Below are 26,344 nucleotides of genomic sequence, written 5' to 3' on the forward strand. Positions count from 1 at the left end.
TAAGACAGATATGTGAGAAAGCTAAAGGAAAAGGTAAGGATGTGTTTTGGGCTTTTATGGATCTGGAAAAGGCTTATGACAGGGTAGACTGGAAGGCACTGTAGGAGGTATTGCAGATATATGGGATAGGAGGAAAGCTGTTAAGAGCAGTCAAGAGTTTTATGAGAGTAGTAGAGCTTGTGTTAGAATCAGAAATGGAGAAAGTGAGTGGCTTGAGGTAAAGGTGTGACTTTGTCAGGGATGTGTTATGTCACCTTGGCTGTTCAATTTATACATGGATGGGGTGGTGCAAGAGGTAAATGCAAGGGTAATGGGTCGGGGATTAGAGACGGTTAAAGAAAATGGAGAAAGGTGGGAGATAAGCCAGTTGTTGTTTGATGATACTGAGCTTGTAGCAGGATCAGAGGAGGGAGGATTGAGGAAGTTAGAGAAACAGTTTGGGAGGGTGTGCAAAAGAAGGAAGTTGAAGATAAATGTGGTTAAAAGGTGATGTACAGAGGGAGAATATGGCAGCAGACTGGAAGTGAGTAAGGGAGAGAGACTGGAGGAAGTGGATAGTTTAAGATAATTGGGTACAAATGTGGCAGGAAAGGGATGAATGGAGGTGGAGGTAGAATGTAGATTGAGAGATGTAAGTAAATGCCTTGGGGGATTAAAAAGTGTAATGAGAAATAGACATTTGGGAATGGATGATAAGAGGAGATTGTATGAGGGAGTGATTGTGCCAACAGCACTGTATGGGGCAGAAACATGGAACATACAAGAGAGAGAAGTTTCAATACGTTTGATATGAGGTGCCTAAGAAGTATGATTGGGGTTGGATAGAGTGTGAAATGAGGAGGTAAGGAGGAGAATGAGGGTGGAAAGGGAGTTAGGAGATAGGGTTGATGAAAAGTATTGGGATGGTTTGGACACATGGAAAGAATGAGTGAAGAGAGATCAGCAAAAGAGGTGTGGAAAGCAAAGGTAAAATGAATGATCATGAGGGGGTGACCAAGGATGAGATGGATGGATGGGTTAAATGGGGCATTGGGAAAGAGGGGAAATGTCTGTTGAGGAAGGATGGGAAGACAGAAGATAGGGGTGAATGGGATGCATGAGGGGGAGTGGGTGGGGGATGGGGGGTGAGGGAGTATGTGTGAAAAAATAATTTGATGCAGCCTGAAGGGATTTCTCCCCATCTTCTCATTTTCTGCATGAGGAAACGGAGAGGGGAGTTGCCAATTTAATGAAGCAGGCTTGGTGTGGATGTGCTGTGTCTTGCGACACTGCTTTTGACCCAGGGCAGTGGGCGAGATGCAGGGATGACCTGTCATCCAGGAGCCACCAAGATAAGAGGGAGGGAAGGGGGTGGATGGGAGTGGAGTATGTGGGGATGGAATGGGAGGGAGCAGTTTTTTATAACTTTGCTTTTTAGCTGCCTCCCTTGTAAGGGAGAAAAAGCCTTTGGTATATGTATGTACTGTTCTGTCAGGTGATAGTTTCTTGTTAACTTCCAGCACTTGTTGGTGAGGTTTGTGAGTAGTGTACTGTTGGAGTGGTCCTATATAAATCTGGTTGATTGGTAAGGTAGGTATGTGTGTTTTGATTCTATCATTAATCTTTCAATTTTAAAATGGTACAGAGGAAAGAGATAAGTCTGTTCAATGGTGGGTTCTTTGGCAATTTATCTGGTTTCAGGATGGGATTATATCATTTTCTGGATGGATGCCATGGATGGATGCCATGCAGAATGTCTAAAAAAAAGGAGGCACAGTGCTGGTGGACTGTATGGTGAGGTTATTTAATGTTTGCTGGAGAGAGGGTAGAGTGCTGGAGGACTGGAGGAGTGCCTGTATACTTCCTCTTTACAAGGGAAAAGGGGACAAGTGTGAATTGTAGTAGTTTCAGAGGGATTAGCTTGTTGAGTGTAGTTGGGAAGGCTTATGGGAGGATCTTAATTGAGAGGATTAGGAGAGGAACAGAGGGAGTAATTGGTGAGGAACAGTGTGGATTTAGGATGGGTAGAGGTTGTGTAGATCAGATCTTTGTGGTAAGACAGATATGTGAGAAAGCTATAGGAAAGGGGAAGGATGTTTTTGGGGCTTTTATGGATCTGGAAAAGGCTTACGATAGGGTAGACAGAAAGGCACTGTGGGAGATTATGCAGATATATGGGATAGGAAGAAAGCTTCTGGGAGCTGTCAAGAGTTATGAGAGTAGAAGAGCTTGTCAGGATTAGAAATTGAGAGAGCGAGTGGTTTGAGGTAAATGTGGGACTTCGTCAAGGATGCGTTATGTCACCCTGGCTGTTCAACTTATACATGGATGGGATAGTGCAAGAGGTAATTGCAAGGGTAGTGGGTCAGGGATTGGAGATGGTTAAAGAAAATGAAGAAAAGTGGGAGGTGAGCCAGCTGTTGTTTGCGGACGACACTGCGCTTGTGGCAGGATCGGAGGAGGGATTGAGGAAGTTGGTGACAGAGTTTGGGAGAGTATGTGATAGAAGAAAGCTAAAGATAAATGTGGGTAAAAGTAAGGTGATGAGATGTACAAGGGGTGAAAGTGGCGACTGGAGGAAGTGGATAGTTTTGGATACTTGGGTGCAAATGTGGCAGGAAAAGGTGGAGTGAAAGTGGAGGTAGAATGTAGATTGAGAGAAGCGAGTAAATGCCTTGGTGGATTAAAAAGTGTAATGAGGAATAGACATTTGGGAATGGATTCTAAGAGGAGGCTGTATGAAGGAGTGATTGTGCCAACAGCACTGTATGGAGCAGAAACATGGAACATAAGAGAGGAAGAGAGAAGGAGTTGGAATGTATTTGAGATGAGGTGTCTGAGAAGTATGATGGGGGTTACTAGGCTAGATAGAGTGAGAAATGAGAAGATGAGGAGGAGAACAGGGGTGGAAAGGGAGTTGGGAGATAGGGTTGATGAAAGAGTATTGGGATGGTTTGGACACATGGAAAGAATGAGTGAAGAAAGACTAGTAAAAGAGGTATGGAAGGCAGATGTGGTGGGAGTGAACATGAGGGGACATCCTAGAATGAGGTGGATGGATGGGGTGAAGGGAGCTTTGGGGAAGAGGGGAATGTCTGTGTAGGAAGGACGGGAGAGGACAGAAGACAGGGGTGAATGGAGAATGGTTGTATATGGATGATGTTGTGATGCATGAGGTGGAATGGGCAGGTGGATGGGTGAGGTAGTATGTGTGAGCAAAATTTGATGCAGCCCGAAGAGATTTCTCCCCGTCTTCTCCTTTTATGCAATGGGGGGACGGAGAGGGAGGGTTGCCTATTTAACAAAGCGGCCTTGCTATGGATGTGTTGTCTTCCGACACTGCAGGGCAGTGGACAAGGTGCAGGGATGACCCATCATCCAGGAGGTGCTAAGATAATAGGGAGGGTGGAGGGGTGTGGAGTGTATTCAGGGATGGAATGGGTGGGAATGATTTTATGCCTTTTCCTTTTTGGTTACCTCCCTTGTAAGGGGGAAAAAGCCTTGGTATATGTATGTATGCTGATTACTGGGATGCAACTGTGCAACCAGGAATGGTTGACAGTGTTTTTCAAGGCTTATATTGCTACAGGGTCTAGATGATTCTGGTAATAGTAGGATTAGACCTGTTCAAAAAACAACTTTTTCATATTTTCATATTACTGTACTTTTTCCATAATTTTTGACCTGAAAAGGCAAAAAATTACATCCATTTTTATCTAGGATGCATGGAAGCATTGCTGCATGGAGGCTGAATTTTTTTTATATATTACCAAAAGGGCCAATTTTGAGTAATTTTTAAGCATATTCTGTGGTTTGATTTTTTATCTATCCAAGATAAAGTGACAAATTAGGTACTGAATGAAAAAAACAATCTACATATAGCAACAATTAGAATTGGTGAATTCTAAAAGATATGAAATTGTTTCAAATCCTGACTTTTTTTGCTAACCTGGAGACATGGATTTTGTATGGATGTTTGAATTTTAAGTGAATTTAGACCAAAACTCATACATAATTTCAGCATCTAATTTCATATTTAGAAACCTGTTAATGATGTTGGGCAATACTGAACAGTACAAAAGCATGCCAGCACAGAAAATTGACCCAAATCCACAAACTAACCACAACACATTTCACAAAGGCATTATGCAGGGAGCTACAAGGATGCACAGTTGATGTTTCAGAACCACCTACAGTCCACAAGCAAGTATCAAGTCAGGTGTCCACCAGATCTCTCATTGAAACCTTCTTGGTCAAATACCCTTCAGCTTGCATCAGTGGTTCCTAGCTTTCCATTAACAGACAAGCATTCCTGTATTTCCTTTATCTCCAAAGTTTTCAAGAAAATACTGGGAAACCCAGGGTTCAAGACCTCACCTATGAAACTATTGAAGATGTCATCCCATTCTGACAGATGGCTAGGATCAAGACAATGACCAGACAGAACTGCATGAAACTCTTTATGAAACTCCATGACAAACACAAAACACTGATGAAGAGCAAAGGAAGAGCAAGTGACCCCGGAGGAATAAGGAGTACATTTGTCTTGGAATTGGACAGCCTGTTCAACATAGCTCCTGATGCTTTCCAGGATATAGAAAGCAGCAGACTGTTATCCAAGGAGATAAGGACATCAGGTTCTACCAGGACCAGAGGAGTTAGAGGAAAGGTCGCATGTTGGGTCATGACAAGAACTTTGAGACAAAATCCCAACAACAAGTAGGCTGGACTGAGAGGCAACTCCAGAGCAAGAACAAGGTAACCATACTTTCATACTTTTACTAATCATACTTTTGAATATCATAAGTTAGAAGTTTTACATGCTTACTATATTGTATTATTTTGCAGTTTTATATGCTTACCACATTGTATTATTTTGCAGCTGCAGCGGAACAAGAGCCAGTTACTCATGTGGATGACATTACCTGGGGTGATTCCAGTGACAGTGATGCGAACACAGAGGATATGGATTACCAGCAGCTTCATCCTGGATGTTACCATGAAGACACCAAGAGAGTCATGGAATGTGATGCCATCTGCAATACAGCCGATCATCTTGGCTTGTCTGACAATCAAGTTACTGCCCTAGTTACTGCCACCTTGAAAGCTGGTGGAGATGATCTAGACAAATTAATCATTTCTAGATCAACAACACATCATAACAGAATGCTGTCCAGGTACAACATCAGCCAGAGCTACATGGCGGAGTTCAGTGAGGGCCATCCCAGCTTGCTGCTCTACAATGGGATGGGAAGATGCTCAGAGATGTCCTGGGTAGTGAACTTGGGACCACCTCAGAGACTTTAGCTATGCCTGTGTGGACCACCTGCCTATCCTGAAGGGAAATTACTGGGAATACCTGTCATCAACAGTTCAAGCCGAGGCATCAATGGACTTGTTGGAGACATGGGGGGTTACAGCTGTCATAATTGCCCTTGTTTTTGACACTACATCCAGTAACAATGGAGTATACAGGGGAGCTGCCAAACTACATACATATACCATATACCAAGGCTTTTTCCCCCTTACAAGAGAAGTAGCCAAAAAGGAAAAGGCATAAAATCATTCCCACCCATTCCATCCCTGAATACACTCCACACCCCTCCACCCTCCCTCTCATCTTAGCACCTCCTGGATGACAGGTCATCCCTGCACTTTGTCCACTGCCCTGGGTCAGAAGCAGTGTCGCAAGACACAGTACATCCACAGCAAGGCCGCTTCATTAAATCGGCGACCCCCCCCTCTCCGTCCCCCCATGCATAAAGGAGAAGACGGGGAGAAATCCCTTTGGGCTGCGTCAAATTGCTTGAGAAAAAGCTAAGCACTAGGGTGTTTTACCTGGTGTGCAGACACCATATCCTGGAAGTGGTAGTTGAAGCAGTCTAGGAAAAGCTGTTTGGCAAGGTGAAAAGTCTAGAGAATCCCTGATTCAGACACTTCAAGGATGTTTGGGGGGAAACTGACAACAGACACCCCTAAAACCCTGATGATCAGAACCAAATGGCTCAGGGAGAAGAGGGATTGTGAGGAAATACTTCATGACATCTTCACATTTGAGAAGCCACTGAGAGCTGACTACAAGAAAATGGCTGAACTTATAGTGATTATTCTTGGAGGCACATCTCCTAGTGGGATTCACTGGAGTTGACCAAGGACCATTTACCAAGCTAGATGGATGGCCAGGAGCTTGTATTCCATGAAGATGCTGATGTTTTGTGACCAGCTTGAGTATGATGAAGAGACTATTGCAAAGCTGGAATGACTCAACATCTTTCTGGCACTGTTCTGCACACCAATGTGGATGATGTCAACATCTGCTGTGGATACTCCTGTGAATGATCTTCAGCTCATCCAGGACATGTTGAGGTACAAGAGATCAGATCCAGAGGTGCAAGACCACACTAGTAGATCTCATTGATCCAGAATCCCACTTTCAGTTAAACATCCTCAGCATTGGACCTGACTGGCTCCGGGATTGGGTTGAATCATGGCCAGAGAAGAATGGCTACAAGAAAGCCTTGGAATATGTGAGAAATCTCAGAGTAGTAAATGACATCACTGAGTTAAGATGATAGTGATTTTGCAAATGTCATCACCACAGATCCCAAGCAAAGGGAATATCTCCTCCATGTTGTGGAATACAAGAGAAAGTGCTTTGAAAGCTTCAAGAAGCAAACACTTAACAAATGACAGTGTAACATCATTTTGATACATATAATCATGATTATTTTGGTAGTTTCAGTTGATGGTTTGACTTGTTGCAAAATTACCTTTCCACTTTGTATGATATACAGGGTGTGTACGGTAATTGTTTAATTTTCTAGGGTCACACAAAAAAAATTACAATTTAGTTGAAAATCCATTTATTGAAAAAAAGAAAACAGACACTGTATCAGCACACTTCTGGTTTCCCATTACTCGATGAATCCGCCCTTGGCATCAATGATCCTCAACACACCCTCAAAACATGGCACAGGCCTTCTTCATGACCTCCTTGGAGAGATTGGCGAAGACAACCTTGATCCAACTGATCAAATCATCCTTACTCTTGCATGGGGTGCGGTTAGTATCTCATTCAACTATGCCTCATACACAATAGTCCATAGGGTTGAGGTCAGGTGAGCTAGTGATTAACAGATTGAATAGATTTCCAAAGACATGGAAATTTACTCGATCTATTGATCACTACCCACAAAAGCATGATAATTAATGTATAAGTTGGTGAAACTATTGCAAGTAGTGATCACAACTTAGATTCAAACTGCTAAAAAATTTAGAATAGATACTTGTGTATTGTTACAAACTATTGTTCCTCACCTCCTACCTAAAATAGTTTGGTAAACAAGAGAAATGGGAGGACAATACAGGTAAACGTCGACTTACGATGGCATTAGGTTTCGATAGAGCCATCGTAAGACGATCTCATCGTAAGTCGATCCCCACTCTGTTCCGTGGTCACTGTACCTAGCCTAGCTGTATATTAACCACCAGAGATACTGAATATAGCCTATTAAACATGTACAGTAGTTTATTTAATTATTTTTATCCTTTTTACCATATTCAAACACTATAATATGTATTTTCAGTACGGACCTTAAATCTCGCGGGCAGCAGCCAATGCCAGCCGTACGACGTGACGTAATAATACTCGCATCATAAAATATAGTCACCGCTTATATCGATCGTTCTCTCTTTCACCCGCGAATTTTGAAAACCACAGAGAATGAATCATTTGAGAGAATGTAAAAACACAGGGGCGACTACAATAAATATAATCAAGACGCCGATATGGCAGCGTCGCGAATCCACTTGCTCCTCATAACGCCTACGTGTGCGGCACCGTATGGAAGGGGTTAAATTATCATATCGTCGTCGTCGTCGTCGTCATCGTAAAGTCGAACAATCGTAAGTCGCGGCCATCGTAAGTCGACGTTTACCTGTACTTATCTTTAGAGGTACTGCCTCATCCCTTAACCCCTTGAGTACCGGACGTGTGTTTTGTGACACCTGCGTGTCACGGCTGAGTGCACCCGCCAGGAACCGAGCGTGCTCCCCGTGACACGCACATGTCACAGTTATAAGCTGTGTGTATTGAGGGCTCTCAAGGCCTCAGTTTCTGGGTTATTTCTACCCACTTGGTGGCAAGTGTCTGTGTTTACAAATATAAGGTTCTAGCCATTCGTGGGACGGTTTGAAACGTTACAAACTTTGACCAATGAGTTACAGGTAGTCGTCGACTTACGACCTATGCGACTTACGACTGATCGACTTTACGACCACAAGATAGTGCAATAATATTTAATAGAGTAATAGAATTGTAATGTTATGCCTGGCAGTGCAGTACAATTACTTTGCACGCCGCAAGACGCAAGTGCGATAGTATTGGCAGGCTGCCGGCAGCGTCAGCATCTCAGCCAGCTAAATATTCTTTCATTTTGTTTGTTTGAAGTCAAATGTTTCCTAATTTTGCATTGCATTTTGTATTTTCATATATTTTGCAATTGATGAAATGTAACAGCAAAACTTTTTTTTTAATGCCTAGGCTAGTTTGTTGCCGATAACAATATGTTCGGTACAGTACGTAAACGAAAAGAATGTGTTTTTAAATAAAATTTTACCTTACATTTTGTATTTTCTATATGTTTTGCAATTAATAAAAATGTAACAGTAAAACTTTTTTATGCTTAGTCTGTTGTCGATAATAATATGTTCGGTATAGCATTTTGTATTTTTATGTGTTGCGATTATAAAATGTAACAGTAAACTTTGTTTATGCCTAGTCTATTGTCAAAAACGATATTTTCGGTATACTACGTAAACGAAAAGAATGTGTTTTGAAATAGAAATTTTCCTAATTGTACCTTGCAATGATTTTAATTCAACAAACAAAAAAGTATTTGTAGGTCAAAGATGACAGGACTTTATTCAGTATGCATTGGCCTAGGCTACGTTTCCTAACAAAAATTATAAAAAAGTTAAGGAATATTAAAGAACGTAGCTCAAAGATAATACGATTTTATTCAGTATGCATACGTTTCCTAAAGAAAGTCTGGTGGTAAAATAATAAAAATGTTAAAAAATACAGTATCTAGTATTATAGGTCAAAGATGATAGGATTTTATTCAGTATGCTTAGGCCTAAGCTACGTTTCCCAAAGAAAATCAGATAAAATTATGAAAAGGTTAAAAATACTATACAACATAGTTCAAAGATGCTAAGATTATTTCAGTATGCAAAATATACAATATATATACAGTAACAAAAATAATATATAAAGGGTAATATATACTGTATATATATAAAGTCCGACTTGCGTCCAGATCGACTTACGACCTGTCTGTCGGAACCGAACTCGGTCGTAAGTCGACGACAACCTGTACTATCAGTGCTGTGACGTAATTTCTGAAGACCAATCATAATATTATATTCATTTTTATACATCATATTTTCTGATCTACATGCTTGTCGAGTGCCGCAATGCACATTCTATAGCTCCTATTCAGTGTTGCCTATAGTTTTTTTGTGGTAGCACATGCGGATTTACTTCGCAATTATGGATATACCTACATCTGACAGTGCAGATGAATATGGTGGAATGATGAGTGAATTTGAGGGCTCTGATGACTCAATGGAAGGGGATGCTACTTTGTTTGATCCAGAAGCTATCAGTGATGTAGCGAGTGATGGTCGTAGCGACAACGAGAGTATTGAGACGTTGTCTGCAAGCAGTGGCCTGTCAGGCAGCCCTCCTGGCTCACCCCCCACAGCTGCCGGCAGACAAACAGATTTCACACTTCTTCCAGACCCATTCTCTGACACCAGACCTAACCCTACATTGATTTTTCTGATATACATCCTAGTATTATTCTACATCATGAAGCCAGTGCTATGAGTGCTCTAGGCTGTTTTCAGTTATTCATGTGGAAGGATGTGATTGTTGCTCTGTGTCTCTGGACCAACACACGTGCTGCATATTTTTTTTTGAGACAATCCCCACATTAGTTCTAAGAAATTTATGGGTAAAAAGTGGTGTAATGTCAGTGAGGAAGAGATGTATGTGTACATTTCATTGCAGCTACTCATGGGACTAACACATTTACCCAAGATATCTGACTATTGGAGTACATCACCACTGTGCAAAGGGCCACCTGTTTTCAGAGCTGTTATGAGTCGTAATAGATTCTCTCAGATTATTAGATTTGTGAGGTTTTCACACCCTGATGATGCTGTCCCCAGGATGCCTATGACAAGAATTCATACTTATTTGGAATTGTTACATGCTAAGTGCATGGAACATTTTTCTGCAGGTGAAAATTTTGCAGTGGATGAGTCACTGATTTTATTCAAAGGCAGATTACACTTCAGACAGTTCATAGAAACAAAGCATAAGCGCTTTGGTATGAAACTCTTTGCATTGTGTCCTAGTGCTAGTAATGCAAGAGGCTACACCTGGAATTTTTGCTTATATACACCTGCAATGTATGAGATGAGACAAGACCCATAGCTTGCTATCCTCAGCAAGACTGAGCGTGTGCCTGTACATCTAATGCACTCACTTCTGAATCAGGGAAGGCACGTTGTCTTAGACAACTGGTACTCTTCCCTTCATCTGGCTGAATATTTGTTGAACAAGAAGACACTGACTACTGGGACCATTCGGACAAACAGAGGTGTGCCTGATATTATCTCACACCAGAATCTTCAGAAAAAGCAGTCTGTATTTGGACGAAAAGAGGATGTGCTGATCGTCAAATTTTGTGATAGAAGATTGGTCCACGTTATCACAACCAAGTATACAGCAGGGTACATAAAACAATCACGTCATGTCAAAGGTGGGGGGAAATGCTGCAGAAGCCCCTGCCTATTCATCATTACAATGACCAGATGGGTGCAGTTGATATAGTTGATCAGCTGTTGGAACCATATGATCCAACCAGGAAATTTTATGCATGGTTCAAGGAGATTGGTGTACATATGATGTCTAGAATGGTACTCAATGAGTAATATATCAAAACTTGCATAAACGTAGCACTGAGTTCAGTGAATTCATAAAGCTTGTTGTTCATGAGATGTTGCAAGAGTACAGTCTGGGGTATGCCAGCTTGTGTGTGGTACAGGAAGAACAACAGCGCCCCATGAAAAAACCCAGAAGAACAGGAGTCCCAATGCCAGGAGCAAGTGCACAGCCCCCACCACCACCAGCAGGTGCACAACCCAGCACGTCAGGAGCTGCAGCCACACCAGTGTTTCATGGACTAATGACTATACCAAGCACAGCAAACACACAAAGGCCATGTAGACGGTGCAGGATTTGTACTACTGAGGGCAAGAACAAATGGACAAGAAAATACTGCCCTGCCTGCAAGGATTTACCTGGATTATGTTCTCCTGAACATTACCAGAAGTATCACAGCCAGCAGTAAACATAATCCCATTCCCTATTTTTTTCTTTTGTTTTTACAAGTTTTCTTTACCATCCCTTTTATTACAAGTCTTTCTTCATTTATTTAGTTCTTATATGCTTGCTCAATACATACACTTCACACAATGCACACACACAGCACTGCACCTACATATAAAACTGTGACAATAGCGCTGTACTTTGTGTGAGCATGTGTTGCGTCTGGCTTGACCTTACCTGGGAGCGTGCTACGAGTTGTCCACACTTTCGGCCACAAAGGACCATCCAATTTTTGCATGATATCATCGTCATTTGCAAGGTACATGAATATATAATTTTTCTTTGTATTCTGTGATTTTCAGGCTAATGTATTTTATAGTTATCCAAGTATGAATGGTTTAGTGCAACATACGTAAAATCAAAGAAAAAAGTAGTTTACTTATTCTTTTTTTACTCAGATGACATCTTGTGTTTTTTTTTTCTGATAGAAAACATAAAAATAGATAGTATAGGGTGAACAGGGTGGATGTGAGAAGAAGTTGAAGACTACCCCACGCACAATGCGAAGGAGTGGGTGGGCAGTCGGTTCGGCAGGGAAACGTTCGTTTACGTAAGGTTGACGGGTCGGTAACAAAGGGGTTAAAGGTGAGTGAACAAAATAGGATTTTATTATCAACTATTGACTTTGACATTTATCATCAACTACTGAGGTTAGACAAAGATGCTCATATAAAATTTTCATATATTGAACATCAAATTATAGCAATTACATATCCTCATTAAATGCAAAATAATTCTCCAGCATAGCAAAGTATAAGACTTACACATATAAGATAAAATGAAATCATATTACCACTACATTCATTCAGTAGATCTATACTCTGATCTCCACATTCTTTATATGAAATGGAATTAACAAAATAATCTGCATCAGTAATAAACAAAATTTGGCATACCCTACCCACATGTTATGAAATAGATCTTGTTTAATATAAATGTATTAAAATGTTCACCACTAGTGTACAAGTAATTGCAATGGCATGATCTGCATATACATGGTATGGAATATATTATCAAAGCAGTTGTTAAGATGATGAAAGCAGGTAAGGCACCTGGTCTGGATGGATGCCATGCGGTATGTCTGAAAAAGGGAGGTACAGTGATGGTGGACTGGTTGGTGAGGTTAATTAATGTTTGTTGGAGAGAGGGTAGAGTACCGGAGGATTGGAGGAGTGCCTGTATAGTTCCTCTTTACAAGGAAAAAGGGGACAAGTGTGAATGTAGTAGTTTCAGAGGGATTAGCTTGTTGAATGTAGTTGGGAAGGCTTATGGGAGGATCTTGGTTGAGAGGATTAGGAGAGGAACAGAGAGAGTAATTGGTGAGGAACAGTGTGGATTTAGGACAGGTAGAGGTTGTGTAGATCAGATTTTTGTGGTAAGACAGATATGTGAGAAAGCTATAGGAAAGGGGAAGGATGTTTTTGGGGCTTTTATGGATATGGAAAAGGCTTATGATAGGGTAGACAGGAAGGCACTGTGGGAGGTTATGCAGATATACGGGATAGGAGGAAAGCTTCTGGGAGCTGTCAAGAGTTTTATGAGAATAGTAGAGCTTGTGTCAAGATTGGAAATGGAGAGAGTGAGTGGTTCGAGGTAAAGGTGGGACTTCGTCAAGGATGCGTTATGTCACCCTGGCTGTTCAACTTATACATGGATGGGGTGGTGCAAGAGGTAAATGCAAGGGTAGTGGGCAAAGGATTGGAGATGGTTAAAGAAAATGGAGAAAAGTGGGAGGTGAGCCAGCTGTTGTCTGCGGACGACACTGCGCTTGTGGCAGGATCGGAGGAGGGATTGAGGAAGTTGGTGACAGAGTTTGGGAGAGTATGTGATAGAAGAAAGCTAAAGATAAATGTGGGTAAAAGTAAGGTGATGAGATGTACAAGGGGTGAAAGTGGTAGTAGACTGGAAGTGAGCATTAAGGGAGAGCGACTGGAGGAAGTGGATAGTTTTAGATACTTGGGTGCAAATGTGGCAGGGAAAGGTGGAGTGAAAGTGGAGGTAGAATGTAGATTGAGAGAAGCGAGTAAATGCCTTGGTGGATTGAAGAGTGTAATGAGGAATAGACATTTGGGAATGGATGCTAAGAGGAGACTGTATGAAGGAGTGATTGTGCCAACAGCACTGTATGGGGCAGAAACATGGAACATAAGAGAAGAAGAGAGAAGGAGCTTGAATGTGTTTGAGATGAGGTGTCTGAGAAGTATGATGGGGGTTACTAGGCTGTATAGAGTGAGAAATGAGGAGGTGAGGAGAACAGGGGTGGAAAAGGAGCTGGGAGGTAGGGTTGATGAAAGAATATTAGGATGGTTTGGACACATGGAAAGAATGAGTGAAGAAAGACTAGTAAAAGAGGTGTGGAAGGCAGATGTGGAGGGAGTGAACATGAGGGGATGTCCTAGGATGAGGTGGATGGATGGGGTGAAGGGGGCTTTGGGGAAGTCTGTTGAGGAAGGACAGGAGAGGAGAGAAGATAGGGGTGAATGGAGAATGGTTGTATACGGATGATGTTGTGATTGCATGAGGTGGAATGGGCGGGTGGATGGGGGGTGAGGTGGTATGTGTAAAATTTTACGCAGCCCAAAGGGATTTCTCCCTGTCCTCTCATTTTATGCAATGGGGGGATGGAGAGGGGGGGGTCGCCGATTTAATGAAGCGGCTTTGCTGTGGATGTGCTGTGTCTTGCGACACTGCTTCTGACCCAGGGCAGTGGACAAGGTGCAGGGATGACCCGTCATTCAGGAGGTGCTAAGATAAGAGGGAGGGTGGAGGGGTGTGGAGTGTATTCAGGGATGGAATGGGTGGGAATGATTTTATGCCTTTTTCTTTTTGGCTACCCCCCTTGTAAGGGGGAAAAAGCCTTGGTATATGTATGTAAGTGTATCTTTATCCTCCATGAAACAAATACAATAATTAATTCCTGATACAATACAAATTCTGGGTTTACGTACCTTAATTATGTGCTCTCTCTCTGGTACAGCATTTCCCCCCTTTTACTATAAACAAATGCTAAAACAAGGCACATTATTTTGAATCCCTTTTAGATTAACATTGAGACATGTTACTATTCTGACTGTACCAAAGAGAGAGGCCAAAACATTCTTTCCAAGTTGGTTTGACAACAAAACAAGTTCCAACACTGGATATGTTGACAAATATGTTCATTAACATAAATCATACATTATCTATACATCACAAGAAAATAAAGCAAATACATCCTTGAATTTTCATACTCTAATTAGAATATAACCTTCTAAACCATACAACATATATGTAAATATGTTAATTTCCACATACTTAATTTTTCTTATGCACCAAATGGGATACACGTAGAGAATGGAGTACAAAAGGAATGACTATCATGCACAGTATGGTAACACCCTTCCCCTTAAAGACATGAGGCAATCCTCAGATTGACTCATGCAGAATAACTAAATCATAATCTTGTAACATTAACCTCGATCAAGTTAGACATTGGTTAATATTCTTCATCTAATGCAAATATACTAAAGGATTATGATCAGTAAACATGACAACAGGATATTCAGTTCCTCTCAGATATATATCAAAATGACTTAGGCTAAGGACTAAAGCTAAAGTTTCCTTCTCAATTGTACTATAATTTCTTTGGTATGGGAGGAATTTTCTTGAAAAATAACATATCAGATGGTCGATATCCTCTTTTTCCTGAACCAAAACCTCCCTTGCTCCAGTGTCACTTGCATCTACATAAAGTTTAAATGGTTTCTCAAAATCAGGAGTGACAAGTATATGGTCACTTGTTAACACTCTCTTAATTTTCACAAAAGCTTCTTTACAATGGGTATCTCACACAAATTTTACACCTTTAGACAACAACCTAGTCAATGGCAGGTCAACAGCTGAAATTTCTTACAAAATCTTCTGTAGTATCCACTCATACCTAAAAATATCAGCAACTTTCTGTGGTTGTTAGGCATGGGGCATTAATTGATACTTTTCACCTTAGCATCAACAGGTTGCACCTTACCTTGACCTACCATATAACCTAAATATTCAACTTGAGCTTTGGCAAAATCACTCTTAACTAAATTTATGGCTAAATTGGCATCATTTAACCTCTTAAATACCTCTGCTATTTGGTTCACACGATCTTCCCAATTTTCAGAGTGCACTATTACATCATTGATATACACTGTACATCCACTCATACCTGTTAGTACTACATCTATCAATCTCTGGAAAGTGCTACCACTATTCTTCATTCCAAATGGCATCACCTTGTACTGATATAGACCATCCATGGTTGTGAATGCAGATAGTTCCTTAGCTCATTCCATTAGACCTATCTGCCAGTATACCTTCAGCAAGTCAAACTTACTGACAAAGTTCGCATTTCCCACACAGTCTATACAGTTATCCAATCTAGGTATCAGGTAGGAGTCACTTTTAGTTACTTGATTTACCTTCATAAAGTCAGTGCAAAATCTAATTGACTCGCCACCTGGTTTTTGTACCAACACACAAGGTGAACTCCATGCACTATTACTTTCTTCTATAAATTTATTTTCCAACATGTACTGAACCTCTTTCCTCATAATCTCCCTTTTCTGTGGGTTGACTCAATACTCATGTTGTTTTATCAGTATAGCATCACCTACGTCAACATCATGTTCTACTACGGTACACCTTCTTGGAGTATTCGAGAATAAGAATTTACACTTATTGATCTCACGGATAATATCACTGTCAAATTTTCCAAGTTTTTTCCTTCACACCTGCTAAATTTTCTTTCCTCTCCATTATCCATGTCTTGTTCCACATTCACTATGCCATAACTGAACTCACTAATCTCCTCAGATGTTCTAGTATTCTCCACTTCTCTTTCATGGTAAGGTTTGATCATGTTGACATGGCATAATTGATTTTTCTTACGCCTACCAGGAGTGTTTACAATATAGTTCAGATCTCCAACTCTCTTCTCAATTTTCCAAGGACCACAATATCTTGCCTTCAGGGGATCTCCCTGAATAGGTAACAACACTAGAACTTTATCACCTGGTCTAAATTCTCTCGCCCTCGCCTTTTTGTCGCACCAAGTTTTCATTTCTTGTTGTACATCCTTTAGATTCTCTGCATCAAGATCTCTTGCTTTAATCAACCTAGTTTTGAATTCTGATACATATGTTAATAAATGTGGTTCATCATTCTTGCCAAACTACTTTTTTTTTCATTGTGTTCAAAGGACCTCTATCCTCATGGCCATACAACAGTTCAAATGGGCTAAATCCAGTTGATTCTTGTACTGCATCCCTTATTGCAAACAAAGCTAGTGGAATTGCTTCATCCCAATCTATTCCAAGTTCCTCACAGTATACTCTGAGAATATTCTTAAGGGTTTGGTGGAATCTCTCCACACTACCTTGGGATTGTGGATGGTATGCACTAGATAACCTTTGTTCAATGTTTAGGCCTTTTAAAATTTTCTTGAACATGCCTGAAGTAAAGTTACTTCCTTGATCAGATTGAATTACTTCTGGGAATCCTACCGAAGAAAAATATTTCACCAACTCTCTTACAATATTCTTGGCATGAATACTCCGGAGTGGAATAGCTTCTGGAAATCTAGTGGCAACACACATTATTGTTAACAAATATGAATTTCCTTTCCGAGTTCTCGGTAAAGGTCCAACACAGTCAATTATAATTCTACTGAGAGGTTTACAAAATGCTGGTATGGGCTTTAATGGTGCTCGCGGGATTACCTGGTTTGGTTTACCCACTCTTTGACATATATCATAAGTTTTGCAAAACTCTGCAACATCTCTCTTCAAATTTGGCCAATAAAAATGAGTCAACAGCTTCTCAGCTGTTTTCCTGACTCCTAAATATCCTGTCAGACTAGATTCATGGGACATGGCAATCAATGTATGCCTATAATTCTTAGGTACCATTATTTGTCGTTTCAACTCCCAATGATCTGATGTGGTTACACTCACCAGTCTCCATTTCCTCATCAACACATTATCATAAAGATAGAATCCAGTAGATCTGTCATCAGACACATCATTTCTACTTGCCTCTCCAAAGCATTCCTTCAAAGTTGGATCACCATACTGGGCATCAATAAGTTCTTTCCTGTTAACATTAAAATCAGGAACTATCTCTAACCTTATCTCTATACTTTCATCTTTCACTAGCTTGGATTTCTCTCATCAATTATATCACCTAGACCCATGTCCTCTTATCCCTCATCATAGCTCTGGTAACTACGCAAGCTGGATAAATTCTTTGGATACTTCTATTATCTGTGGTCTCTATGTCGCTCTCTTTGATTGCATTCACTCTACCTCTGCTTAGAGAATCCTGACCCTCTATGGATGGAATCTCTCTTCCATTTTCATAATCATTTCGGATCTCCTTCTGAAGTTCAATATTTAAAACATCTCCTGTAGAGTGTAAATTGACGGAGTTAGGGGAACATTATACATCCACATTCTCATTTATTATACTCTCAAGGGGTTTAGAAACCATTCTTGGTTCTGGGACCACTTTATCTCCAGCCAAATCATTACCCAACAACATCTCCACACCATTTATGGGAAGTTCTTCACTAACTCCCACTTTCACATTGCCACTAACATAACCAGTATCAATATCTACGTAGTGCAATGGGACATTTAATCTAGCACCCAAACCTCTCACTCTAGCCTCCTCACCAGTATATGAACTCTCGGTCCACTCCAGTGTCTCTCTGAGGACTAGACTTTGGTTTGCTCCAGTATCCCTCAGGATTTTGATTTGTTTCTTAGATCCACCAGGTAAAGAAATTGTCCCCTCGGTAATGAATGGTTGGAAACTCCCAACACTCAGCTCCTTCACCTTAGACTCCACACCTAAACTCCCCTGTGGTTCCTTCCACGCCACAGTTAAACCAGCAGATTTGGATACTTTACATTTATATTGTACATGACCAGTTTCACCGCAGCCGTAACACTTCACACGTGACCTCTACTGCTTATTCACATAACCAGTGAAATTCTGCTCATGTCTCACAGGACCATACCAGGGTGGGCTCCTAGGTTCGTTTCTATCTTGACTCTGTGGAACACAATTATGCTGTGTTCTATGAGGATTGTAGCAATCTTGTTTAGCATAAAAGCAGCCTCCCGTTTGATTATTCTTTTCATAAGTGTGACCCACATTCTTTATTCCACCTTGTTTGTAGTTCACCCGCTCAGTACGCATTCTTTGCATCACAGCTAATTGATCAGCTAACCTCGCTGCCTCCGTCAAATTCTTAATCTGGTTTCTACAGATTTCATATTTGATATCAGGGTGAACAATATCTGTAAAGAGCTCCAACAAGACCAACTGTCTCATTTCCTCAAAAGTCTCTACTTCCTCTGACTTACACCACCGGTCAAACCTCATGCCACACTCCCTAGCCAATTAAAAACAGGTTTGGTCATTCATTTTCTTTATGTTCCTGAATCTCCTCCTATACACCTCAGGTGCCAATTCTACTGTTTTGAGTGCTGCCCCTTTCACAATATCATAATCCACAGATTCCTCCACGGTCAAACATGCAAAGGCCTCTCTCGCCTTTCCTCTGAATTTTGTCTGCACCAACATTGCCCAATCCTCCTTGTCCCATTTTCTGATTGTGGCCATCTTTTCAAATTGGATGAAGAAGTCTTCTGCTTCTTCTTCTATAAACTCAGGTAATTGATTAACCCTGTCATCTTTTCCTTCTCCACCACTTTTTACCACTGTCATAGTTTCAATCTCTAATTCTTTTAGTCTTACTTCTTTCTCTGCCTGAATCCTTTCTCTGACTCTTGTTGGAACTTTTGCAGTTGAAATTCCATTTTAAGCTTTTCTAGGGCTAACATTTCACTCGACTGCACTTTCTCTCCTATCTCAGCGGTTTCATCAGCTGCCTCGATAACTTCTTTCTCAACTAGTGTCTCAATGATTTCTTTCTGTATATCACTCTTCTTGCTACATTTTAAAGATATTTTATACCTAGCTGCTAACTGGCGTAACTCATCTACCGAACACTGGTATAAGTGGTGCAAATTCAAACTTTGCAGGAATTCTTCTACCCTCTCTGCCATTTCGATTTCACCCAACCTAACCGCAGCAGTTTGCAACATACCTTAATTTCCTTTGATGGCTACTAACCATCTGACGTTACTACTAATCACTGGATAGGATACTCAATCCTTGGTTGGTAGTTGTCCGTGGTCCAATCCTGGACAGGCCCACAATTGTTACAACTGTCGTTGCTCACCTCCAACCTAAAATAGTTTGGTAAGTAAGAGAAATGGGAGGACAATACTTATCTTTAGAGATACTGCCTCATCCCTTAAAGGTGAGTGAACAAAATAGGATTTTATTATCAAAGATGTTCATATAAAATTTTCATATAATGAACATTAAATTATAGCAATTCATATCCTCATTAAATGCAAAATAATTCTCCAACATAGCAAAGTATGACTTACACATATAAGATAAAATGAAATCATATTACCACTACATTCATTCAGCAGATCTATACTCTGATTTCCCCATTCTTATTTATATGAAATAGAATTAACAAAATAATTTGCATCAATAATAAACAAAATTTGGCTTACTTTGCCCACATGTTATGGAATAGATCTTATTTAATATCAATGTATTAGTGTTCACCATTAGTATAATTGTAATGGCACGATCTGCATATACATGGCATGGAATTATCATTGAATATTCTTTTCATCCTCCATGAAACAAATACAATAATTAATCCTTGATACAATACAAATTCTGGGTTTACATACCATAATTATGTGCTCTCTTTGGTACAGTATTTCCCCCATTTTACAAATATACATACATATACCAAAGGCTCTTTTCCCCATTATAAGGGAGGTAGCAAAAAAAAAAAAGGCATAAAATCATTCCCATCCATTCCATCCCTAATACACTCCACTTCCCTCCCTCTTATCTTGGCACCTCCTGATGACGGGTCATCCCTGCATCTTGTCCACTGCCCTGGGTCAGAAGCAGTGTCACAAGACACAGCACATCCACAGCAAGGCCGCTTCATTAAATCGGCAACCTCCCTCTGTTCCCTCATGCAGAAAAGGAGAAGACAGGGAGAAATCCCTTCGGGCTGCATCAAATTTTTCTCACACATACTACCTCACCCACCATCCCCACAAACCATTCCACCTCATGCGTCACAACATCATCCATATACAACCATTCCCCATTCACCCCTGTCTTTTGTCCTCTCCCATCCTTCATCTTCCCCAAAGCCCCTTTTACCCATCCATCCATCTCATCATAGGTCGCCCCATCATGTCTACTCCTTCCACACCTGTTTTACTAGTCTTTCTTCACTCATTCTTTCCTTGTGTCTAAACCATCCCAATACTCTTTCATCCACCCTATCTCCCAACTCCCTTTCCACCCCCGTTCTCCTCCTCACTTCATTTCTCACTCTATCCAGCCGAGTAACCCTTATTATACTTCTCAGACACCTCATCTCAAACACATTCAAACTCTTCTCTTCCTCTCTATGTTCAATGTTTCTGCCCCATACACTGCTATCAGCACAACCACTCCTTCATGAAATCTCCTCTTAGCATCCATTCCCAAATGTCTATTCCTCATTACACTTTTTAATCCACCAAGGCATTTACTCACTTCTCTCAATCTACACTCTACCTCCACCTCCACTCCTCCCTTTCCTGCTACATTTGCATCCAAGTATCTAAAACTATCCACTTCCTCCATTCTCTCTCCCTTAATACTCACTTCCAGTCTGCTGCCACTTTCACCCCTTGTACATCTCATCACCTTTTACCCACATTTATCTTCAACTTCATTCTTTCACACACTCTCCCAAACTATGTCACTAACTTCCTCAATCCCTCCTCTGATCCTGCTACAAGCACAGTGTCGTCTGGAAACAACAGCTGGCTCACCTCACACTTTTCTTCATTTTCTTTAACCATCTCCAATCCCTGACCCACCACCCTTGCATTTACCTCTCACACCACCCCATCCATGTATAAGTTGAACAGCCAGGGCGACATAGCACATCCCTAACGAAGTCCCACCTTTACTTCAAACCACTCACTCCATTTCTAATCGTGACACACGCTCTACTACTCTCATAAAAACTCTTGACAGCTCCTAAAAGATTTCCTCCTATCCTGTATATCTGCAAAACCTCCCACAGTGCCTTTCTGTCTACCCTGTCATAAGCCTTTTCCAAATCCATAACAGCCCACAAAACATTCTTACCTTTTCCTATAACTTTCTCACATATCTGTCTTACCACAAAAATCTGATCTATGCAACCTCTACCTGTCCTAAACCCAAACTGTTCTTCACTGTTCCTTTCCTAATCCTCTCAATCAAGATCCTCCCATAAGCCTTCCCAACTACACTCAACAAGCTAATCCCTCTGAAACTACTACACTCACACTTGCCTCCTTTTCCCTTGTAAAGTGGAACTATACAGGCACTCCTCCAGTCCTCTGGCACTCTACCCTCTCTCATACAAACATTAAATAACCTCACCAGCCACTCCACTATCACTGTACCTCCTTTCTTCAGACATTCTGCATGACAGCCATCCAGACCAGGTGCCTTACCTGCTCTCATCTTAACAACTGCCTTCACTTCATCCTTCCTTATTTCTCCTCCATTCTCCTCACTCATCAGTCATTTTCTTATGCACTTCCCACTTCAATTACCTTTCCTTCCCTATTCTCCTTCACATTTTTTACTATCAAAAAGGCCAAAATGAGGCACATTATTTTAAATCCCTTTTAGAGTAACATTGAGACATGTTACTATTCTGACTGTACCAGAGAGAGAGGCCAAAACATTCTTTCCAAGTTGGTTCAACAACAAAACAAGTTCCAACAATGAATATGTCGACATACATGTTAACATAAATCATACACTATCTACATCGCAAGAAAATAAAACAAATACATCCTTTAATTTTCATACACTAATTAGAATATAATCTTCTAAACCATATGACATATACATATATTCATTTCCATATACTTAATTTTTCTTATGCAGTGAATGGTATACATGTAGAGAATGGAAAACAAAAGGGGTGACTATCATATGCAGTATGGTATAGTATCTAAAATACCTGATTTCAGTAAAGCTCAGTTCATAGGACTATATCAGGAGCTTCAACTTACAGATTGGGAGGCAAAATTAAGTGAGAGACCTGTAGATCAGATGTGGGAAATACTTCAAAATTCACTTACTAAGATGATTCATACATGCATCCTTTTTAACGACAAGACGCCCCCAAATCTGGCTCACCCAAAATGGCTTGACAAAGAAACTGAAAGAAGTATTGCTAAAAAGAGACAGGCTTATAAGAAATACAAGTGTTCAGGTGCACCCAATGACTATCAAAGCTATGTAATAATACAGAGATTTAAAAATTACAATAAAAAAACAAAAATGACAATATGAAATGAATATTACTGATAAATCCAAGGAGAATCCCAAAGAATTCTATAGTTACATTAAAGATAAATAGGTCATTAGGAATCACATTTGCCCACTATTATCTGCTAACGGTCAACTTGAATATTCAAATGAAGGAATGTGTGATATTTTAACCCCTTTCATACGGTGCCGCATACATAGGCGGTATGAGGAGCAAGTGGATACGCGAGGCTGCCATATTGGCGTCTTGATTATATTTATTGTAGTTGCCTCAGATGAGAGGGAGGGTGGGAGGGGTGTGGAGTGTATTTAGGGATGAAATGGGTGGGAGTGTTTTTATGCCTTTCCCTTTTTGGCTACCTCCCTTGGAAGGGGCAAAAAGCCTTGGTATATGTATGTATGTATGTAGTTGCCCCTGCGTAATGACATACTCTCTAAACTATCTTCATCACATTTTCTATGGTTATCAAAATTCACGGGTGAAAGAGAGAACGATCAATATAAGCGGTGACTATATTCTATGATGCGAGTATTATTACGACACATTGTACGTCTGGCAGCTAATGCTGCCCGTGAGATTTTGGTCCATACTGAAGAGGTTAAACAATTATTTTAGCTCAATATTTGTCAATGAAACACCTCAAAGGGAACTTCAAACTGAAACCTGTGAAAAGTCTAGGATGAACTTACTATGGTAAATATAACAAAAGAAAAAATTAAAAGCTATACAGAAAAACTCAAAGTTAATAAAACAACAGGGCCTGATGGTTGGGATCCAATAATCTTAAAGGAAATGAAAAATGAGATTGTTGTTCCATTAGAAATTATTTTCAAGAAATCCATCATATCTGGAGATGTCCCAAGAGAATAGAAGCTAACGTTACTCCCTTATTCAAAAAGGTGACAAAAAGACACCAAATTACCACAGGCCTATTAGCTTGACTTCAATTGTAGGAAAAATTATGGAAACTATCATCAGAGATGCTATCAAACATCATTTAGAAAGTAACTGTTTGATGATAGCTAGCATGGATTCAGACAGAAATGTTCTTGTATGACTTACTCAAATTCTACAACAAAGTCATCTTGAATTATGACAAAAGAAACAATACAGATTTAATATATCTAGACTTTGCAAAAGGTTTTGATACTGTCTCCCACAAAAGACTACAGTGGAACCTCACTATTCGTACACAATCCATTCCAGGAAGCTGTTCGAATGGCGATTTGTACGAATGGCGAATAATTTTTTCCCATAAGATATAATGTAAATTGGATTAATCCGTTCCAGACCCACAGATTATTGCTTATTGTAATAATATTTTAAGCATAGAATACATAAAAACTATGAAAAAGAATAAATATACAGTACCGTACAGTACATGAAATAAAAAAAAATCTAACTGGACTTTACCTGCACTGCGGTGAGCTGATGGCATAAGTGGAAGGTGTGGAGGAGGAGGAGGGATGTTGATGTTACTGTTTGGAAGGGGAGTCACCTTCCATACAAATGTCAGGTAACATCCCTTCAGGTGTTTTCCCTCTTTTTGGTGTTCTTTCTTTTTTTTGTCTTTTTGCACTAAAAGAATCTTGGGATTCTTTCTTTAAAAACCTGTCCAATGTTGTCTGCCTTTGATAATTTCTCAGAATTTTTCTAAAATGGTCAATATCATTGTTATTAAACAAATTGATGCTCCTGTTGACCACAGCAGTGTTAGGATGCCATTTTTCCACCACTCTGTGTTTTCTCTCTGTGATAACACAGTTCTTTAATTTCTGCAGTGGAAATGCTTCCCTTACTACTTTCCTCCTCTGAAGAAGAAAGTTCTTCCACCACTTCTTGGTGCTCCCTGTGCAGTTCTTGGAGTTTTTCAGTTGTCAGCTCATTTCTATGGTCTGTGTGTTTTCTCTCAGTGATAACAAAGTTCTTTAATTTCTGCAGTGGAAATGCTTCCCTTACTACTTTACTCCTCTGAAGAAGAAAGTTCTTCAACCACTTCTTGCTGCTCCCTGTGCAGTTCTTGGAGTTCTTCAGTTGTCAGCTCATTTCTATGGTCTTCGACCAACTCCTCCACATCATCACTGTCTACATCCAATCCCATGGACTTCCCCAGGGACACAATATCATCCACCACTACAGGCTCCGTATGAAAGCCTTCAAAGTCTCTGGCTGCCACACAGTCTTGCCACAGATTCTTCCAGGCAGAGTTCAGTGTCCTGAAAGAAACTTCCCCCCAGGCTTTGTCTATTATCCTCAAACAATGAAGGATATTGAAATGGTTCTTCCAAAAGTCCCTGAGGGTTAGTTCTGTGTCAGAGGTCACTTCAAAGCACCTTTGAAAAAATGCTTTTGTGTAAAGCTTTTTGAAGTTTGAAATGACCTGCTGATCCATAGGCTGGATTAGAGAAGTGGTATTAGGGGTCAAAAACCTCACTTGGATGAAGCTGTATTCACCCACCAGATCTTCCTCCAAGCCTGGAGGGTGAGCAGGAGTACTGTCCATTACCAGAAGGGCCTTGAGTGGTAAAATTTTCTGCTCTAGATATTTTTTCACACTCGGGGCAAACACTTCATATATCCACTCGGTGACGAACTGCCTTGTTACCCAGGCCTTATTATTAGCCCTCCACATTACACTGAGTTTAATCTTATAACATTATTTTTCTTGAACACTCTTGGGTTTTCCGAGTGGTAGACAAGCAAAGGTTTAATTTTGAGGTCCCCACTAGCATTAGCACACAACAAGAGTGTAAGCCTGTCTTTCATAGGCTTGTGTCCTAGCAATGATTTCTCCTCTTTTGTGATGTAGGTCCTCTTAGGCATCTTCTTCCAGAAGAGGCCAGTTTCGTCACAATTAAAAACTTGGTGATGAGTAAATCCCTCACTCTCTACAAAGTCTTTAAATTCCCCAATAACCTTTTCAGCAGCACCTTTGTTTGCACTGGCAGCCTACCCCACACCTAACAACACTGTGAATGCCACTTCATTTCTTAAATCGATCAAACCACCCCCTACTTGCTTTAAATTCATCACTTTGTGCACTGGTTCCAGAGATGTGCTTAAGGTCATCATGCAACCGCTTTGCTTTTTCACAACTTATTGTTTCAGAAATGCTGTCACCAGCAAGTTGTTTTTCATTAATCCAAACTAACAAGTTTTTCCACTTATTCAATTATAGGTGACTTGTTCACAGCAAGAACAGTCACTCCTTTTGCCATATTAGCCTCTTTTATTATGTCTTTATTTTTTAGTAGAGATGATATAGTTGATTTTGCCATGCAATACTGATTGCCAGGTCAGAGATACGAGTTCCACTTTCAAACTTCGCAATGAGTTCTTTTTTCAATTCAATTGTCATTCTCATTTAGGCTTGGTTGAATCACTAATCTTTTTTGGACCCATTACTGCACTATTTTAATAAAGATAACAAAAAATAGCAA

At 40.4% G+C, this 26,344-nt stretch overlaps 1 protein-coding gene across 5 annotated transcripts in view; it reads right to left on the minus strand.

The window, feature by feature from the left end:
- Positions 1–26,344, minus strand: part of Mppe (Metallophosphoesterase) — a 284,426-nt gene that overhangs the window by 93,255 nt on the left and 164,827 nt on the right. The gene's annotated exons all lie outside the window — the stretch shown is intronic.

This window comes from Oratosquilla oratoria, chromosome 3 (genome assembly GCF_046742065.1).
Source record: "Oratosquilla oratoria isolate Oo_2021 chromosome 3, ASM4674206v1, whole genome shotgun sequence".
NCBI classification, from domain to species: domain Eukaryota; kingdom Metazoa; phylum Arthropoda; class Malacostraca; order Stomatopoda; family Squillidae; genus Oratosquilla; species Oratosquilla oratoria.